This window comes from Otolemur garnettii, unplaced genomic scaffold, assembly GCF_000181295.1.
Source record: "Otolemur garnettii isolate 467f Iridium unplaced genomic scaffold, OtoGar3 scaffold00017, whole genome shotgun sequence".
In the NCBI taxonomy this organism is placed as follows: Eukaryota; Metazoa; Chordata; class Mammalia; order Primates; family Galagidae; genus Otolemur; species Otolemur garnettii.
The window spans coordinates 5212867-5234420 of NW_003852412.1; positions in this window are offsets into that span (position 1 = coordinate 5212867).

A 21554-nucleotide genomic window follows, 5' to 3' on the forward strand; every position below is an offset into this window, starting at 1 on the left:
GACTTGTAGGATCTAAACAGTGAAAGACAAGAGGAGATAGAGCTATTAAAAGCTCTGTAGGGTGAACCTTCTCTCCCACAGCCCCAGAATTTAATAGACCTATAAAAATCATGATAAATGTCCTCTGTGGGAATCAATTTCATATAAAAGGTGGAAAGGCTATATTTTGTTCCTAGAGAATAAAATATAGATGGCCCTGGAAAGACATGAGAGTGGAGACTAGGATCGAAGCTTTAGAGGAACAGCTTATGGAAAGAGTGGCAGGAAGGATGCCGGGTGGGTCTCAGCTGAGTTTGCTTGGCTGTCCAACAGATAGGAGGTAGAGAGATGGAAATGCAGGTCCTGGTTGATACCGCTAGGGATTTTACCATATAAAATTAACTCCTCAAAAGCCCCTTTTCTCAACTCAAGATTCATCAGACTTCCTTTCCACCTTGGTTTTGGGAGACTAGACCCTCGTGACACCAATTCAACATACCATTCTTCAAGTTCCAGTAAATTCATTCTACTAGCTATTTTAAATCAGCTTTCTATTATCCCACATTTCACATTTCCTTTCAGATTATGTGAAACTAGAAAACAAAATAATATTGAGTGTTCTCTTTTTTTTTTTGAAACAGAATCTCACTATGTTGTCCCCAGTAGAGTGCTGTGGTGTCACAACTCACAGCAACCTCAAGCTCTTGGGCTTACGTGATTCTCTTGCCTCAGCTTCCCAAGTAGCTGGGGCTACAGGTGCCCACCACAATACCTAGCTATTTTTTTTTGTTGTTTAGCAGGCCCAGGCTGGGTTCAAACCCGCCAGCCCTGGTGTATGTGGCCAGCACCCTAAACACTGAGCTACAGACGTCGAGCCAGTATTGTGTGTTTTTCTAATCAAAGTGCTAGTTCAAGTACCTCTTGTATCTGATTTGGAAAAACATATAAGCCATTCATATGGCATATGATGGTCCGTGCTAATATGAACCAGGCACCATACTAATTGCTTTCCTTACGCTAATGTACAGGAAGTCCCCAAGTTACAAACAAGCTTACATACAACTCGCACTTACGAACAGAAGCTATTACAAGTAATAGGCAAAAGTACTTCTTCCAATTTATATACAAATTAAACTTAAGAACAAACCCACAGAACCTATCTTGATTGTAACCTGGGGACTACCTATATTTAACCTTCACAATAGTCAGATGAAGCAGATTCTGTTATTAGAGATGAGGAAACTGAAGTCAAGAATAATTTGTGCAAGATCATAAAGTTACTGGTGAAACCAGGATTAGTTCATTCTTTTTTTTTTTTTTTTTTGGATTAGTTCATTCTTTCAGCAACTATACCTTCAGGGTACAAGGTAACAAATAAGCCACGTTCTTTAAATTTTGGATTAAAGAAAAGAGAGATGTAGTTATTATTTTTTTTCAGTACTTCTATTCATAAGAGCAATGAAAACAAACTGAGAGCAATGACAAACAGAGAGAGATCTTCACTTCAAGTACCTTGGGACAGGTGTTATTTTTCAAAACTAGCTGCAACCATACTCGCCATCCTACATGCCCTCAATCTAATTTTAACCGTGATCATATCAATATATTTTGTTCTAGTTTCTCTCCCTTGAATCTGGGAGGGCTTATGAATTTGGTGGAAGTGATACCATGTACTTCCAAGACTAGCTAATAAAAGGTTCACAGCTCCTACCAAGTTCTCTTGGGATGACGATCTTGAAACCCAGCTACCATGCCATGGGAAGCTCTGCTATCAAGAAACCAGCTCCAAGATCTTAACCAAGATCTCAGCTAATAGTGAGCACTAACCTGGAGACAGATGAGTGCAAGAGCCTTGGAATGGTTTCAGACCCAGTAATCAGGGCCCTTAATCTTCAAGTCCTCCCAACTAAGGCCCCAGACATCATGGAGCAGAGCTAGACTTATTGTGCTGACTATACCCTTTCTGAATTCCTGACCCACAGCATCAATGAATCTAATAAAATATTTCCTGTTTTATAAGCTTTTGTGATACAACAGTCGTAGCTGGAATGGCATTCAACAAACATCACTGGTTTTTGCTAACTAAGCACCAAAGCACAGAAACATAAAATTGCAGGCAACCTGGAAAGTCAAGTTCACTTTCTCCCCATCTTTGGCCAGGTTACTCTTAACTTCAACTTAACTTTCTCCAAAAATTAAAGCCTCTCAAGCTTAATGGAGAAGTTCTGAAGTGTTGGTTAAAATCATCATAGTGGATACTGTATTAAAATAATGAAAAGGCTTCTGGTACATATACGTGTGATATTAAGTTAATAGAAGGCAGAATACCAATTTTTATACATGCTATGGTTACTATAGATAAAGATTACGTATGTACATGGGAAAAAGTCCAGAAGGTAACATGGAAATGTTAAAGTAATCTGGTTTTCTAGTAAAAATCTCATAAATTTTCTCCTCATAATTGATATACATAGTATGATGTCTATATTATAGATGAAAACCTGTTAAAATAAAATTATCAGAGGGCAGGTGAGGCAGATCATACTTGTAATCCTACCATTCTGGGAGGATGAGGTGGGTGGATCATCTGAGCAAGAGTTACAGACCAGCCTGAATAAGAATGAGACCCTGTTTCTACTAAAAATAGAAAAACTAGCCAGGTGTTGTGGTGGGCACCTGTAGTCCCAGCTACTAGGGAGGCTAAAGCAAGAGGATCCCTTGAGCCCAGGAGTTTGAGGTTGATGTGAGCTATGACACCACAGCACTCAACCCAGGGCAACAGAGTGAGACTTTAAATAAATAAATATATAAATAAATAAATAAAATTATCAGAGAAAGAAATCAGGCAAACTTCCACTCTCTCCTAAGAACTCATTCACATGTCTGGAAACACTTCCTTAGTTATAAGACAGCTCAGTGCCTCACTTTTCTTTCCTGCAAAATGGTAGTATTAATAGCATTCATTTCATAGAGTTGCTGTGAGAAGTGAATGAGTGAGTTAATTTGGTAAAGCTTAAAACATTGCCTGATATATAGAGATTAATAAAGTTAGCTCTTGTTATGACCTTATTCAACTTCTAACAGGATAGACTGAGATCATCTCTATTAATTCTGCTTTTAATCCCAAAACCCTGCCACTAACAAGCACAAGAGGTCTAGACTAGGAATCAGGAGACCTTTGTCCTAGAGTAAACTGAGGAAAGGAGCTGTGTGACCTGGGTCAAGTTTCTTAGTCTCCATTTCCTCACATGTAAAATGAAGTCTGTGCCTGCCTTTCTGAGTTCTTATAAAAATCAACTAATATAAGCACATAAGAAAAGATTTGATCAAAGTCCAAAACAAATGCCATTTGGCCAATTGTAATAGTTTGCTAGGGCTGTGTAACAAAGGACCACAGACTGAGGGCTTAGACGCAGAAATTTACCACCTCACAGTTCTGGAGGCTAGATGTCCAAAAATCAAGCAAGAATGGTACTTTCTGAAGGCTGCAAGGAAGAATCTGTTTTATGGCTTTCTTTTCTTCTAGTGGTTTGCAACCATCTTTGGTATTCTTTGGCCAATAAACAACATCACTCTCGGTTCTGCCTTAATGTTTACATGACATCCTCCCTGGGTGCATATCTGCGCCCATATTTCTGTGTTTTAAGGACACCACTCATGTCAGATGAGGGCCTCCTGCCATCATCTCATTATGAACTTGATTATCTCTATAAAGTCCCTACCTCACATAAGGTCACATTCTGAAGTACTGGGAGTTAGGACTTCAACAAATGAATCTGAAAAAAAAAATGAATTTGGAAAGGACACAAACCCATAGCATCAATAAAGACATTATGATCCAAAATGGGTAGTGAGGTCATTTAGGGAGAGCAGGACAAATCCAACAGATGATGACAACTTGCTCTATATGCAGAAAGAAATGTGTGAAACACTCTTTTTGATATTCCAGACTAAGTGACTCTGGCGAGATCACTTTGTGAACCTCAAATTCAGCCCAGATTCATAAATCCTTAAAGAAAATCCAAGCCAATTTTGGAGTTTCCAACAAGCTCCAGAGGCTGAATGGATCAGACAGAATTTCAGTTGGTATTTAGGCTTATTAAGTCTAACCTGAAACTTAATACAAATTCACGGAACACAAACCCCTTACAAATTGAGTAGAAGCAAATAAAGGGCTCCTAAGCCATCTGGAACGCACATGCTGAATGCTGAGGTTTTCCATCTCTGTAACATGGGGAGCAGGAAGAGCCAGGCTGGCAAGGTCTCCCTATCATCTATAACATTGTACATTTGCATTTCAGGTGAATTTGAATTATTTCAAATAATGTAATACACAAAGTAATAATAATAAAGTTTCACTTTGTGAACAAAATTTAATACAATCTGAATCTCCTTAAATGTAAAAATGAGTCAGAACTTGCAAAACGTACAGGCTGAAAGGCTTGTAAACTATGTTTTGGTTAATGCATTGGACGGTCTAACCTGCAGGCACTGTTGTAAGTGCACATCCAAATTTTGACCAGAGATCTTAGTGGCCATTACGCTTTCATTTTAAATTTGGCAGTTGCTAAGAATTTAAATCTTTCCAATGGTCTATAACAGTGTCATCTATGTTCATGTAAGTGATGGCCCCACTGCTGAAAAACACCGTGGAAAATCAATAGTTTTGAACAGGGAAGTAAGATGTGATAAAAAGGCTGGATATCAGCCTTCATATGTTCTATTGTTAAATTAGGAGACAGCACTATGTAAAAGATGTGAGGCTGAGAAAATGAAACCCAGTTAGAGCAAAAATAAACCACAATAGGTGTGGGGTTTTGCCCTTTGAGAACACGTCCCCTCTCCTGTGCACTTATTCGTAAGGGAAAATTAACTTGAAATTGTGCAAGATTTGGATTATGCGAGGTCTTCAGAAGCATGTCTTTTGAATTAAAGCCCACCATGCTGTATTTTCTTAACAGCCTCATTGAAACGTAATTTACATACCATATGATTCACTCCTTCTAAGTGTACAATTCCATGATTTTTAATAAATTTACTGGATTATATAACCATCCACATCATCAAGTTTTAGAGCATTTTTATCACCCCAAAAAGATCTCTCATGCTCATATACAATTAATCTCTGTTCTTTTTTTTTTTTTTTTTGAGACAGAGCCTCAAGCTTTCTCCCTGGATAAGCCGTGGCATCACAGCTCACAGCAACTTCCAACTCCTGGGCTCAAGTGATTCTCCTGCCTTCACCTCCCAAGTAGCTGGGACTACAGGCACCCACCAAAACACCCGGCTTTGTTGTTGTTGTTGTTGTTGTTGTTGCAGCTGTCATTGTTGTTTGGCAAGCCCAGGCTGGATTCGAACCCACCAACTCAGGTGCATGTGGTTGGTGCCTTAGCCACTTGAGCCAAAGGCATCTAACCTAATCTCTGTTCTTACCTCCATCCCTAGGCAATCACTTATTAACTTTTTGTCTCCTTAGATTTGCCCTTTCTGGACATTTCATACATAAGGAATCACACAATAAATATGTGGTCTTCTGTATCTGGCTTCTTTTACTTAACATAATGTTTTAGGGGTTCATCCATGTTGAACTATATATCAGTGTTTCATTCCTTCCTTTGCTTGTTTTTTTTAGAGATGGGGTCTTGCTATGTTGTCCAGATTGGATTCAAACTTCTAGGTTCAAGCAATCCTGTCACCTCAGCTTCCTGGGTAGCTAAGATTACTGGTGTGAGCTGTTTCCTTTTTATTACTGAATAGCATTCCATTGTATGGCTCCTAGAGTTATTTTTAGGTTAAGTGTAGCCAGCCCAATGGTATAGCCACTTCTTACCATGTGTGCCAAATGTGACTATGAATATGAATATGAATATGGGACATGGTTCCCAAATGGGACCACCAACTATTCCTCACTTCACTGTACATTCTCCTTATATTGGGAGGTAGAGTCTAGTATTTCTTCTCCCCTGAATCTGGGCTGGCCTCATCACTCATCTTGTCCAACAGAATGTAGAGTCTGTGACATTCTGGGACTTCTAAGTCCAGACCTTAAAAGAACTGGCAGCTTTGGCTTCCTCCTCTTGGAAGCCAGCTGTCAAATGCTGTAGAGAAGCTAGGGCTAGACTGCTAGATGATGAGACATCCTAAGTGGAAAATGCTAGACAATGTGAGGTCATCTTGGATGTTCCAGCTCCAATCAAGCTCCCAGCTGAATGCATCTGCAAGAGCAACCACAGCGCCACCACATGGAACTGAAACGACTCAGCTTTGCCCAGTAAACTCATATATAACCATGAGATGTAATACATGATTGCTGCTTCAAGTCACTTAGTTTTAACTGGTTTATTTTGCAGCAATTAACTGAAACATCATGACTTAAAGTCTTTCTCATCCCTTTTAATTCTTGTTGACTTTGCTCTTTTTGAGTTTTTATAGTTGTATTGTATTCTACAGAGATTTGTTATGTACCCTAACTTTAACATCATTTTCTTGGCTGTTTGTGGCACACTGAAGAATTTCACGTCAGTAAGCCTACTTCCTGATATTCACATGCTGAAATCTTGAGACATTTTTTAAATGGTCTGAAGAGAATTACCTGAAGAGCTTTATAAAAATGGATTCTTCATCCTCCCCTCCACTCCCTCACCATGATGGATGAGAAATTGGTATCCAGTTGCTCCCACAACAGTGTACAAGTTAATTTGATAATCTCACCAGGAAAGCTATTTCAATAACTCAATTAAGTATTTCCTGAATTTTGATTAAAGGGAAATCAGCATGCTAAACTCTGTGCATAAGGATACAAAAACTATCAAAATATAATCCTTACCCTTAAAAAGTTTAAAATTAGGTAGCAAAAAAAAAAAGCATAGCAATATCAGATTAATATTTAATCAACCTGCCCTTCAAGTTGCACAAATCTCGGGAGCATGATTCACAAAGAAAACTATGTGAACTGTGCCTTTTGGATCTGTTTCTCAGATTACATTCAACAGTAAAGATAAGAAGAGCTATGAGGGTGGTGCATATGGCTCAAGGAGTAGTAGGGCATGGGCCCCATATACTGGAGGTGGTGGGTTCAAACCCAGCCCCAGCCAAAAACTGCAGCACCTGGCATAACACAGATGCTCAATAATTCTAAGTCAGTGACCATAACGGAGATGACAAAATGGCTATGGGCTTTGGTGGTCAAGGAAGCCTTCATCAAGGAGAAGAGATGAAGTCAGACCTTAGGAAAACAGGTGCGGTGAAAGAGGCATCGCAAGAGTTAAATAGGCCTGATCAAGCACCTCCTCCCTTCAATTAAGAAGAAATCCTCAAAGGCCAGGTGCAGTAACTCACACCTCTAATCCAAGCACTCTGGGAGGCTGAGGCAGGAGGATCCCTTGAGCCCAAGAGTTCAAGACCACCCTGAGAAAGAATAAGCCCTCCCATCCCCTGTCTCTACTAAAAATAGAAAAATTAGCCAGCCATTGTGGTGGGTGCCTGTAATCCCAGCTACTCAAGAGGCTGAGGCAGGAGGATCACTTGAACCCAGGGGTCTGGCATTGCTATGAGCTATGTTGACACCATGGTACTCTAGCCTAGGGCAACAGAGTGATTCTGTCTCAAAAAAAAAAAAAAAAAGAAAAAAAAAACCATAATCCTTATTGCAGAGCAGATAAATATACAGGTCAGTACATTGCTTACAGCCCATGAGCCTTAAAAATTGCCTTATCCAAAACAAAGAAAAAGGAAAAATAAAAAAAAAGAAGACAACTGCCTCACTCAATTCCTATAATTTGCATGTACCTTGGATGAGATATAAAAGAGAAGGTAAGTGCCACCATAACAATACCCCATGCTACGGGATCTACCTCCTGCTTTGACAGACTTAATTATCTAGAAACACAAAGCAGAGAGTCCAAGGACTCTTTTAAATTAGAGTCAGCCGGTGCAGTGGCTCATGCCTATAATCCCAGAACTTTGAAAGACTCCAGAGTTCAAGACCACCATAGTGAGACTTTCTGTCTACAAAAAAAAATTCTAAAAGTTGTTTGGGCATGGTGGCATATGCTTATAGTCATAACTACTTGAGGGGCTGAGGTGAAAGGACTGCTTGAGCCCAGGAGTTGGAGGTTACAGTGGGTTATGATCATACCACTGCACTCCAGCCTGAGAGATGGAGCAAGACCTTATCTCTAAAAAATAAATAAATAAATTGAAACAATAAGAACTACAGAGCCTCAATACACAGCTGTGTCACCATCAACTTGTACTTCTGGTATATTTGAAGGGGGATTCCCAAAAACCAGACTAATGCTGATTTCTTTTCTTCTGATAATCTTCAGAGTCTGTAGATTTCAGAGAACTATGCAGCCAAATGAGGTCTGAAGGAGACTTGTGTTTGAACCAGGAGGCACCCAAAGATGGTCCCACAGCTTTAACTGGAGCCCCTGACACTTACATTTGACAATGAAACTGATTTGAGAGGCTTCTCAGATGAAATGGATCCTTTAGAAAAGGTGTTAAATAAAATATAAAACATATCCCACCACATAAGCTCTCTACATCAACATGCTGATATAGACTGTTACCAAGGCATATCAGAGGATAGGCTATTAAATAGAGGCAGACTTAAAGAAAGAGGATCCTACTGAGCCATGGATGTAGAGAACCCTCCTACTAAACCAACAAGTTCCTATGAAAGAAAAATAAGTACAACTTTCTAATGGTCTAAGATACAGCACAACTCAGCCATAGATAACATTTCACACAAATGCCATGGGCCAGTTTCTCTAGTGTTAATAATAATATTTATCGTGGGGCAACACCTGTGGCTCAGTGGGTAGGGCACCAGCCCCATATACTGAGGGTGGCAGGTGAGAACCCAGCCCTGGCCAAACTACAACAAAAAATAGCCAGGCATTGTGGCGGGCACCTGTAGTCCCAGCTACTCAGGAGGCTGAGGCAAGAGAATCGCGTAGGCCCAGGAGTTGGAGGTTGCTGTGAGCTGTGACACCACGGCATTTTACAGAGGCCAACAAAGTAAAACTCTGTCTCTAAAAAAAAAGAAGAAGAATATTTATCATGGGTGGAAAAAGGTAGGCCCTGTGGATACTTCACAAATGTAGGGAGGACCCATAGATGAGGCCAGGCCTTGGGTATTACAAATAAATATTTAGAGAAAGCTGTTGTGGGATGTGTTGCTGTTAGCGGGGTGCGTGGTGCAGTGCTGCAAAGGTTAAGCCTGCATTGAAATTTTATGGTGAATAAGGAAGACTACAAGCTTGCTCAGGCCTGTAGCAACTTTATTTCTTCCACCAAAGCTTATATAGGCAATACTACACGTACACACGATTAATAAACATATGACTTAAACCTTAACTCCAGGCTTTAAACTTCCTGGAGCTTACAGATTTACCAAGTAACTGGTAACCACTTCACTAACTTTATCCAAAGTTATTCTTATGCTAAGTAATCAAAAACAAAATCACAAAACAAGGTTCTGGGAGAATAAGCTGTTTGAATGCTTGACCTTTAATAGACCATCTGGAGGCAGTCATTCATCTTTAGTGAGTAGTCTAGAAATTGCTGAGATATACAGGTACCTGCCTGCAGGCCTGCCCCCACAAAGCCAGGCCTTTAATCACTTCTATGTGACCAGGCCTTTAGCCACTTAGTGAATTCTATCCAGGTTCTTTCCTTTCTAACTCACAAAAGACTTCAAACTTGCCTTCACAAAATGGAACAATTTAAAGGCTTATTTATAGGCCTTCCACCTATAGGGATGGATCAGTTTGGCCAACTAGACACAGGTAGCATGCGCCTCTTTCACGGAGAAGAATCAGAATAGTAAGCAGATTCTCACATTTCAAACACATCATCTAGGAGAAAACACTAGGATTCACCAGGGAAGTGATGGGAAACACCTAAGTGGGTAAAGAGAGGGTTCAGGGCAAACTTGCCTGGCGGGAGACTGACTAAGAGCTGAGAAAAGTTCCTGGACTCACAGAAATAGTAAACGAGAAGCCCCCAGGAATCCACACTCCAATACGAGCTTTTACAATCTTGGCTATAAGAGAACATTCCAACCCACACAGGTCTCGGTCTCTCTACATGGGGAGCTACTCTGAAATTACACAGAAACAGAAACATTCCTCCAGAAAGGGAAGAAGCCACATAGAAACTCACAGGGATTCAAGCCTAGAGTAGCACAAGCTGAGCACCATTCTGACAGCCTAAATACCATGGGAAATGCAGGTGTGTCTGCAGCTACTGCTGTCTCCAAGGAGGGACAAGGAGCCCAGGTACTTCCACACACCCCTGAGGTACTCCCACCACCCTGCTACTGAGAGAGGATATCGGAGAGGGGTGAGGTCTGGGAGAACAGGTCTTCTCAGGGAGACCATGAGGATGCACCTGCAGGGCCCTCTCTATGGTGACTCAGCTCTTGGGAATTTATAGGCTTAACTCCCTGGAACTTGGAAATTTCCAACTTCTGTGAAATCCTGTAGTTCTGTAGGGACTGGAGTAGCATCTCCCGCCTGATTCAAACTGGCCAACGGGAAGGGTGCCTGTGGGGTGGAACTTTTTGACTGTCAATAAAAAGGGAAAGACCAAGCCAGTCGGGGAGCACGGCCATTTGGAAATCTTCTATGCCGTAAGCTCCCGGCAGATGAATAAAGCCCTTCCTCTTGTAACTATGGTGTTTGGGTGCTCTTTCTCTCCGTTGGGCCTCTTCTTCCTGCAACACAACCACCAGCCGTTGAGACTGGGACATGAGCAGACAGCATTTTCCACAGTTTCTTGGCCATGCTGCTTCCTGGGTGGGGCCACAGCCTCTCCAGTCACAAGTCCAAGGCTTTGAGAGTTTAACACTGGGCTGTGCTCTGCCCTCAAGCCCGGTAAAGACTGACAAAGCTGCAGCCCTTGCCACGCGAGGAGGGACAAGGAAACCAGGATTTCCACCAGATCTAAGACAGTATCCACCAGCCTGAAACAGGCAGCTAAGAGACTAAGTCTCAAGGGAGCTGCACTCCTCAGTTTCGTGCCAATGCACCCTGCCTGGGAAAGTGTCCCCTCTCCGGTCACAAACCCAAAGTGCCACTTGGGGAGTATAAAGGTGGGCTACACCCTACCCCGGGCTGAGTTCAGACTGACACAGCTTCAGCCACTGCCCAGCTAAGGCAGGACAGGGGAGCCAAAATCTACCAGAAGTACAAAAATGAATTGATGCCAATCTTTCTGAAACTGTTCCAAAAGATCGAGAAGGAGGGAATTCTCCCTAACTCATTCTATGAAGCCAGTATCACCCTGAAACCAATGCAAAGAAAGGATGCAACAGGAAGGAAGGAACCTATAGACCAATATCTCTGATGAAAATAGATTCAAAAATCCTCAAGAAAATACTAGCAAACCACATCCAACAACACATTGAAAGGATAATTCACCACAATTAAGTGAGTTTCATCCCAAGGATGTGAGGATGGTTCAACATAAGCAAGTCAATGTATGTGATTCACCACATAAACAGAATTTAGAACCATTTTAAAAACCATTTAATCATCTCAATAGGTGTGGAAAAAGCATTCTATAAAATCCAGCATCCCTTCATTGTAAAAATGCTCAAAAAACTCAGCATAGAAAGAACATACCTCAAAATAATAAAAGGCATATATGACAAATCCACAGTAAACATCATTCTGAATGAGGAAAGTTGAAATTATTCCCTATAAAAACAGGAACAAAACAAGGATTCCCATTTCACCACTTCTATTCGACATAAAACTGGAAGTCCTAGCCAGAGCAATCCAGCAAGAGAAAGAAATAAAGGCATCCAAATTGAAAAAGAAGAAATCAAATTATTTCTGTTTACTGATGATATGATCTTATATCTAGAAAACCCTAAGGACTCCTCTAAAACACTCCTAGATTTGACAAATGAATTCAGCAAAATCTCACATGATAAAATCAACATACGAAAATGGCATTTTTATAAACCAATAATGACCAAGCTCAGAGCCAAATTAAGAACTCAATCCCAGACCGGGTATAGGGGGTCACACCTGTAATCCAAATACTTTGAGAGGCCGAGGCAGGTGGATTGCTTGAGCTCAGGAGTTTGAGACCAGCCTGAGCAAGAATGAGACCTCCATTTCTAAAAATAACCAGGCATTGTGGCAGGCACCTGTAGTCCCAGCTACTTGGAAGGCTGAGACAAGAGAATCACTTGCGCAAGAGTTTGAGGTTGCTGTGAGCTCTGACACCACAGCACTCCACCAGGGATGACAAAGTGAGATTCTGTCTCAAAAAAAAGAACTCAATCCCATTTACAATAGCTTTAAAAAACATAAAATACCTAGGAATATATTTAACTAACTAAAGAGGTGAAAAATCTCCACAAAGAGAACTACAAAACACTGATGAAAGAACAGAAACAGATGGAAAGACATCCATGCTTATAGACTGGAAGAATCAATTTTGGGAAAATACCATACTTCCCAAAGCACTCTTCAGATTCAACTCAATTCCTATCAACACACCAACATCATTTTTTACAAAATTAAGAAAAACAATTCTAAAATGTATATGAAAACAAAAAAGCCTGACTAGCCACAGCAATCCTAAACAAAAAGAATCAAACTGAAGGCATCACATTACCTAACTTCAAATTTTATCTACAAGGCTATAGTAACCAAAACAGCATGGTACAGTCATAAAAGTAGACACATAGGTCAAGGGAACAGAATAGAGAACTCAGAAAAAAAAACATATACCTACAACCAACTCATCTTCAACAAAGCAGACAAAAACATACACTGAGGAAAGACAAGCTACTCAATAAATAGTGCCAGGAAAATTAGACAGCCATGTGCAGAAGAATGAAACTGAATCCCTATCTCTCACCATGAACAAAATATTAATTCAAGATGGCTTAAAGACTTAAATGTAAGACCTAAAACCATAAAAATCCTAGAAGAAAATCTAGAAAAAAACTCTTCCAAACATTGGCCTGGCCAAAGAATTTTTAACTAAGACCCCAAAAGCAAATGCAACAAAATAGAAACAAACAAAATAAAAAGCTTCAGTATACCAAAAGAAGTAATCAAAAGAGTAAACAACAGATAGAAGAAAATATTTGCAACTATGAGTTAAACAAAAGACTAATATCCAGAATCTAAAAGATACCCAGGCTCAGCGCCTGTAGCTCAACCAGCTAAGGTGCCAGCCACATACACCTAAGGTGGCAGGTTCGAATCCCCAGCCCCAGCCCACCAAACAACAATGACGCTGCAACCAAAAAATAGCCAGGCGTTGTGGCGGGCACCTGTGGTCCCAGCTACTTGGGAGCCTGAGGCAGGAGACTCGCTTGAGCCCAGGAGTTGGAGGTTGCTGTGAGCTGTAATGCCATGGCACTCTACCCAGGGTGACAGCTTGAGGCTCTGTCTCAAAAAAAAAAAAGTGGAAGGGGGCCATGCCTGTAGCTCAGCAGCTAGGGAACCAGCCACATACACTGAGGTTGGCAGGTTCAAACCCAGCCCAGGGCCAGCTAAACTAATGACAATTGCAACAACAACAACAAAAATAGTCGGACGTTGTGGCAGGCACCTATAGTCTCAGCTACTTGGGAGGCAGAGGCAAGAGAATCGCTTAAGCCCAAGACTTTGAGGTTGCTGTGAGCTGTGGCACTATGGCACTCTACCCAAGGTGACAGCTTGACTCTCTGTCTCAAAAAAAAAAAAAAAAAAAAAAGTGGGCAAGGCTGAGTCAAGGTGGTTCTCACCTGTAATACTAGTACTTTGGAAGACAGAGGCAGGGGGATTGCCTCAGCAGAGGCCCTTAAGGTTGCAGGGAGCTACGATGACGCAACTGCATAATAAGCATGGGCCACAGAACAAGATCCTGCCTCAAAAGAAAAAAAAAAAAAACAGAAAAGAAAGGAAAAAAAGAAAAAAATGGGCAAGTGACAAGAGCAGGCATTTTTCTTTTTTTTTTTTTTAATTTAGAGACAGAGTCTCACCTTGTCACCCTCAGTAGAGTGCTGTGGCATCACAGCTTACAGCAACCCCAGCTCTTGGGCTTAGATGATTCTCTTGCCTCAGCCTCCCGAGTAGCTGGGACTACAGGCGCCCACCACAATGCCTGGGTATTTTTTGTTGTTGTTGCAGTTTGGCTGGGGCCAGGTTTGAACTCGCCACCCTTGGTATACGGCCCAGCACCTTACCCACTAAGCCACAGGCACTGCCCATGAGCAGGCATTTTTCTTTTTTTTTTTTTCTTTCCTAAAATTTTTTTTTCTTTTTTATTGAATGGTAACTATGTACATTAATGCACTTCTGGGATACAGTGTGGGGTTTTCACATGCAATCTGAAATACTTCCATCATACTGGTCAACACAGCCTTCATGTCATTTTCTCAGTTATTGCTTTAAAACGTTCACAGAGCAGGCATTTTTCAAAAGAAAATATAGCAATGGCAACCAAACATATGAAAAAATACTCAACACCTTAATCATAGAAATGCAAATTAAAACCACAATGGGATATCATCTCACTCCATTTAGAATAGCCATTACCAAAAAGTCAAAAACAATAAATATTGGCACAAATATACTGAAGCGGAACACTTCTACAAGGTCTGATGATTAAGTTCATGAACTCATCCTAGAAAAAGTGCTTTAAAGGGTGGGCTAGGCGTTGGCATGGGTGCATAGCTTCCCACAGGAATACTTCAAAAGTGATCGTAGTTGAGGTGGCGCCTGTATCTCAGTGGGTAGGGCACCAGCCCCATATGCCAAGGGTGGTGGGTTCAAACTTGGCCCCAATCAAATTGCAACAAAAAAAATGGCTGGGCATTGTGGCGGGCACCTGTAGTCCCAGCTACTCAGGAGGCTGAGGCAAGAGAATTGCCTAAGCCTGGGAGTTGGAGGTTGCTGTGAGCTGTGACGTTATAGCCCTCTACCGAGGGCAACAAAGTGAGACTCTTGTCTATGGAAAAAAAAAGTGATCATAGTGATAACCAGCAATGAGGTATGTGGCCCTTTTTCTAAGGATGAGTTTGCAAATCAAACTGTCTAACCTCTTACATTATTAATGGGAATGAACTGATTGTAAACTGCAGTGAAAGGGGAACACAGATACACTGTCGGTGGGAATGTACGACCTCTATAGAGATCAATATGGCAATTTCTCAAAGAACCTAAAGTTAATCTACCATCTAATCCTGCAGTCCTAACACTGGGTATCTACTCCAAGAAGAAAAAATCATTCTATCACAAAGATACCTGCATTGATATGTTTATCACAAAGGCAAAGATATGGAATCAGCTTAAGTGACCACCAACTTGTGAGTGGATAAAGAAAGCATGGTGTGTATAGATCACAGAATACTCCTCAGCCCTAAAAAAGAATGGGAGCCAAACGGTGGCTACACAAGGACACACGGAGTGATAAAATGGACATTGGAGACTCAAAAGAGAGCAGGATGGAAGGAGATGAGGGATTAAAAGTTACCCATTGGGTACAATGTACACTATTAGGGTGATGGGTACAAAAGTCCAGACTTTACCATGATATTACATATGTACATGTAACAGAGCTCAAATTGTACCCCCTAATTCTATTAAAATTTTTTTAAAAAGAAAACTTAGAAAATATGGTTAAGCAAAAAGAAGAAAATTAAAATATAAAACTGTTTTGGCTCAGCACCCATAGCACAGTGGTTACAGCACCAACCACACGGAGGGTGGTGGGTTCCAACCTGGTCCAGGCCAGCTAAAAAACAATGACATCTGCATCAAAAAATAGCCAGGTGGGGCAGTCCCTGTGGCTCAGGGAGTAGGGCTCCGGCCTCATATTCCAAGGGTGGGAAGTTCAAACCCAGCCCCTGCCAAACTGCAACAAAAAATAGCCGGGCCTTGTGGCGGGTGCCTGGAGTCCCAGCTACTTGGGAGGCTGAAGCAAGAGAATCACCTAAGCCCAAGAGCTGGAGGTTGCTGTGAGCTGTGACGCTGTGGCACCCTACCAAGGGAAACAAAGTGAGACTCTGTCTCAAAAAAAAAAAATATATATATATATATACACACAATTTTTTATTAATAAAATTGGCATGTGTTAGAGAGAGTGTGACAAGGATATCCATGGGAAGAAATGGAATAGTAAGAAAGAACCAACCAAGTGTGACTGAGACTGTCCTGGGACTGAACCTTTCTCCCAGAGTGGTCCTTTCTCAGGAAGTATGCATTCCCTTCCACCCCCAGTAAAGTGCCACCCCTATTGTGCTAACCCAAGTCCACCACGGACTAAGTGTAAGTTTCATTCTCCAGTTAGCTCTATTAGGAACAAAGATGTTATTTTAATCTTCATCAATCTGATTCCGTGTTTGGGTGCTGCATATGCTCCTTCCAGAATGGCCTTCTCACTCTCTCCTGCCTTCTGAGGAAGAGTGTCTTTATTCTGTTGAGCTTCAGGAAATTGTTGTAATGATCTCAGTGCTGGATAAAACAGAAAGCTGGAAGAGCTCACAAGAGGTCAAGTTAATTTACATGATAAAGGGCATGGAGCTCATCTTGAAAGAAAGTCACAGATCTGGAAGATGAGAGGAGAAATCAAAAAGCTGGAGTTTGCAGAAAAGAGACTGCAGAGAGATGCTGGGAAGCAGCTCGGGTGCTGGGGAGAGCCTGGGAAGGGAGAGCTACAAAGATGCTGCCAGGTGGTGTAGTTACCCTTTTGCTCCCTCATTAAGAAGCATCTATCTTGACTGGCATATGTTGCTTTTTCAAGGTGGGTGATTTTTTTTTTCTTTTTAGCCAGACTGGAGTCTCTTTTGGATGTGACAGTATGCTGAGACTGGCTGATAGGCAATTTCATTCAGGATATAATATATTGATGTTGGGGAACTAGTCCCAAACTTCACAGTGGTTTTTTTTTTTTTTTTTTCAGTGCTTGGTGGAGATGGGAGAATGAAGAAAAATGGAAAGACAGACACATATTTAAAGTTTTAAGAATAGGGTGGCACCTATGGCTCAGTGGGTAGGGCACCGGCCCCATACACTGAGGGTGGCGGGTTCAAACCTGGCCCCGGCCAAACTGCAACAAAAAATTGCTGGGCGTTGTGGCAGGCACCTGTTTTCCCAGCTACTGGGGAGACTGAGGCAAGAGAATTGCCTAAGCCCAGGAGTTGGAGGTTGCTGTCAGCTGTGACATCACAGCACTCTACAGAGGGCGATAAAGTGAGACTCTGTCTCTAAAAAAAAAAAAAGACAGCATGGGTGGCGCCTGTAGTTCAAAAGGGTAGAGTGCTGACCCCATATGCTGGAGGTGGCGGATTCAAACTCAGCCCTAGCTAAAAACTGCAAAAAAAAAAAAAAAAAAAAAAGGACAGCATAAAGTTTTAAGTACAGTATGGACCGAGGGATCTTTGTTCTTTATTGTGAGGCTTCAGCAAAGTCTCTGACTTTAGGCTAGTTGTGTATTTATTTTATATATTTAGTAGGGGAAGGCCAACTCTTTCCTTTGTGAAGGGGAATTTATGTCATAGTTCTTGTTGTGTGTTTGTATTTTTTAACTAAACTTTTTAAAACTATGTGAATTAGATTGATTTATTTTTTATTATTATTGTCTTAAGTTATTTTTGATCTTAACACAAACAGAACATGTGACAGGGAACACAGTCCAAGAGAAGGATGTCAAAGAAGACCCCAATTAGGCCACGTACACAAATTATAGAAGTGGCAATTAACATTTAAGAAGGCTTGTGTTTATTGAGATTGGCAAAATAAAGCAAGAAAAGGGAAACAAAATTTCCCAAAGTTGCAGAAACCTAGTACCCACTTGGAGATTTACAACGGCTGATAATATTTCCATCAAGGTTCTAGAAAAATGGTCAGCAAGAGAGCCTGTGTGAATTTGGTGAAACCAGCATTTCCCAAATTTAATACACCACAGAGCTCTCCTTTTCCTCTAAGACATTTAGAGAAGCCTAGTACAGAGAACAAAACAGTGAGACCCCAAGTCATTGCTTGGGGATACTGGGAGAGAGAGAACATCAGATGTTATTACTAGAAAATACAGTGGCATTCATATCTCTGCCTATGATGAAACTATTTAAACTTCAGCTTTAGTAAAAAGCTCACTATTTTAACTTTAACTTCAACAAGAAAGAACTCCTATCATGAAAGAAATTGGAGGGCAGAAAAATGGGGGTGGACGGAGGGAGGAGGTAGGAAGAAATAATCTGCCAGTGGCCTCAGAAAACAGAATGCTGGCTCGGCTCCTGTGGCTCAAGCAGCTAAAGGCGCCAGCCACATACACCTAAGGTGGCGGGTTCAAATCCTCAGCCCGGGCCCACCAAACAACAATGATGGCTGCAACCAAAAAATGGCCAGGCATTGTGGCGGGCACCTGTAGTCCCAGCTACTTGGGAGGCGGAGGCAGGAGACTCGCTTGAGCCCAGGAGTTGGAGGTTGCTGTGAGCGTGATACCATGGCACTCTACCCAGGGGGATAGCTTGAGGCTCCGTCTCAAAAAAAAAAAAACAGAATGCCGATCTTACAGAAAAGTCAGCAAAAAGCCAAAGACACAGGACTCTTGCTTGTCAGAGAGACAAGAAGTTTTGCACAGCCAGGGCCAGTGGTTGCTACTTGATAGGGAATCCTTCCATGAATCAATAGAGGAAAATGCAATACTTAAAGACTGCATAAGAGAGATTAGAATTTATGAGTAAGGACCTGGAAACAAAAAAAAAAAAGAATGAGGAGACACCAAAAGGCAATACTTACCTCTCTTCTACAGAAGAAGATCCAGACCAGGCCAAAACTAGTCATGTAGGTTCAATGTTATCCCTGGTTCCTTGGAGAAGTGACACTGAAAAATGATAAGAATAGCAAGGTTAGCCTTAGTACCTACCGTATATCATTATATTTTATTGTATATTAATTGTTATGGGGAAAATGAGAAATAACCTGTACATTTTTCTCATAACAAAATGCTTTTCTCAACTTTATAAACTCCTGAGTTAAATAAAATCACTTGTTGAAAATATAATAAAAGACATAATTTAAAAAATGGCACCTGGCATAAAGAGTTTTATTCAGTGAGTTCCACCAAAATTATATAAAACTGGTGATGTTTGTTTTTTCTTTTCTTTCCCAAGATATGGGGGGAAGTGCAGGTAATCTAAGGACCACCTGTAGAGACCACTGTCTTTGTAGAATGCTGCCTTAACCAAGCTTATTTTGAGCTGGGTGTTTTCTCACAGGTTACAAATTGAGAATTTCTACAAGAATTAGAGAATTCTCAACAAGGAACATAGGTAGTCAGGTCAGCAACACAGAAAGAAATGGCATTAGGACCTTATTATCCAAGTGGCCCCGCAAATAGAGAACCATGAGCGGCAAGCAAATTAGGTAGATCAGTCTTCCTCAAGAGCCAATTAAAACTGAAGATGATTTGAAGTTGGGCCAGAGTAAAATCCAGAAGCTAGGATTTTTCTCATAGGAGACCAGTTATATAGAGAGGTGTCATCACATACCCATGATGCATATGATATATGCAGATGACAAAGGAAGGAGGTGACTCAGCAAAGACTTGGGTAGGGGGCACCTGTAGTCTCAGCTACTTGGGAGGCTGAGGCAAGAGAATCGCTTGAGCCCAAGAGTCTGAGGTTGCTGTGAGCTGTGACACTATGGCACTCTACCAAGGGCAGCAAGGCAGCAAAGTAAGACACTGTCTCAAAAAAAAAAAAAAGATGGAGGGGCGGAGCCAAGATGGCAGACTGCAGCCAGCTTTTTACAGAAGCTCTCGTCCAGAAGGAGGCTTAAAGGACAGAAGGTTAGCAAGTTAGCTGATGGTTTGGAGCAGAGCCAAGAGAGAAGATTGAAGAGCGCACTTCAACTTTCCTAAGGTGAGCTGTGACCTCAGAAATACAACCAAAAGGTACAAAATCCACCACCAAACAGATGAGAGTCCCCTCCCCCACAACAAGGGCTCGCAGTTTACTCCATGCAAACAAGCGAGCAGAGTTCAAACGTCCTCCCACTCTATCCCACCAGAGAGACCCCCTAAAAACTGGACCTCCTACCCCCGCTGGTGTGCCATGGCACCCTCCAGTCAGGCATAAAACTGTAAAACTGTATAAAACTGTATATATTCCCCACCTGCAACATTGAATTCTGAGGAGTCTCCACCCACTCACTCCAAGGTCTGGAGGTTTGTTACCTATGGAATCCAGATTCTTGGGCGTCTCCTTGAGAGAACTGGAGAGGGAAAGGGCTGGTGCTGCTCTGTGCTGACAGTGGCACAGGCATGAGGAGAAGAAGATCAGCTCAGAGGACACCAATACAGTAACAGTGGCATCCTGAGCTGCAAACTGACGCCATTCCAGCCCCGTCTCTCTGGGCAAACAGAGGTTCAGGACAGCAGCCACAGGCAAAACACAGAGAACTTTCATAAGTAAAGCACCAGCCCTCAGGGTATAATCCCCCTCAGACAAAGGCAGTGGGCAGGCAAAGGCTAGAATTGACACCTGTGTGTAAATTGTTATTTGTCTGCTGCCCAGAGCTGAATGCAAGGACTTGCAGAGAAACTTAGCTGAACAGAAGCCTAATTTAAAAACACAAGGCCCCCCTACCGAACTCAGATTTCTGGCTGATTTTGCCAGTTGTAAACCCCGGGAGCAGTGGCCTACTGGAGTGAATAGGGCCACAGACCTGGGGGATTACGAGTGACTAGGTGCAAGGTGGGGAAGGAGGTATTAACCTTCCCAGACTAACCCATTTGCCAGGTGGGTCCCTTTGCCCTCACGGAGTGGAGCGGGCCCAAAACCGCTTGCTAGAGTCACACGCCTCACGGGCAGCAGAGGTGATCCCTGCCCCAGGCTCCAGCTCTGGGCAGGCCCAGAATTGCTTGCTAGTGCCACAGGCATCCCATGGGCAGTGGCGGAGGAGTCTTCCGTTCCAGGTAGACCCAAAACAGCTTGCTAGAGACATGCATACCCCACAGGGGCCAGGGGAGGAGTTCCCCGCTCCAGCCACCCAAGCTGAGTGGGCCTAGAACTGCTTGCTAAAGCCACGTGCACCCTGCAGCTGGTGGTGGAGGGGTCTACCACACTGGGTGGGCTCAGAACTAATTGCTAGAGCCACGTATGTCCCACGGACGGAGGTGGGGGAGTTCCCTGCTCTGGGCTCCTGCGATGGGAGGGCACAGATCGGCTTGCTAGTGCTGCATGCATCCAACGAGCGATGGTCAAGGAGTCCCCCGCTCCCCCCTCGCTACTCCAGCAGGGCTGAATTAGGACTGATCTGGTTGCTCGCGTACCTTATGCTACCGCTGCCATTCCCCCACCCCCTGGCTGCTTCAGGGTGCTGAACTAGGACTGATCTAGCTACTATAGTTCCCCTGTTCCACCAGTTGCCCCGGAGGGGCTGAACTAGGACTGATCCAGCTGCTGCCGGTCACCCCGGCAGGGTGAACGAGGTCTAATCCGGCCACGCACACTCATGTGCAGCTGCTACCATTCCACTGTACCCCGGTTGCCCCAGCACCCGAGAACTGGGAGAAGACAACAGACACACTCTGCCTGTCTCTCTGGGCAACCA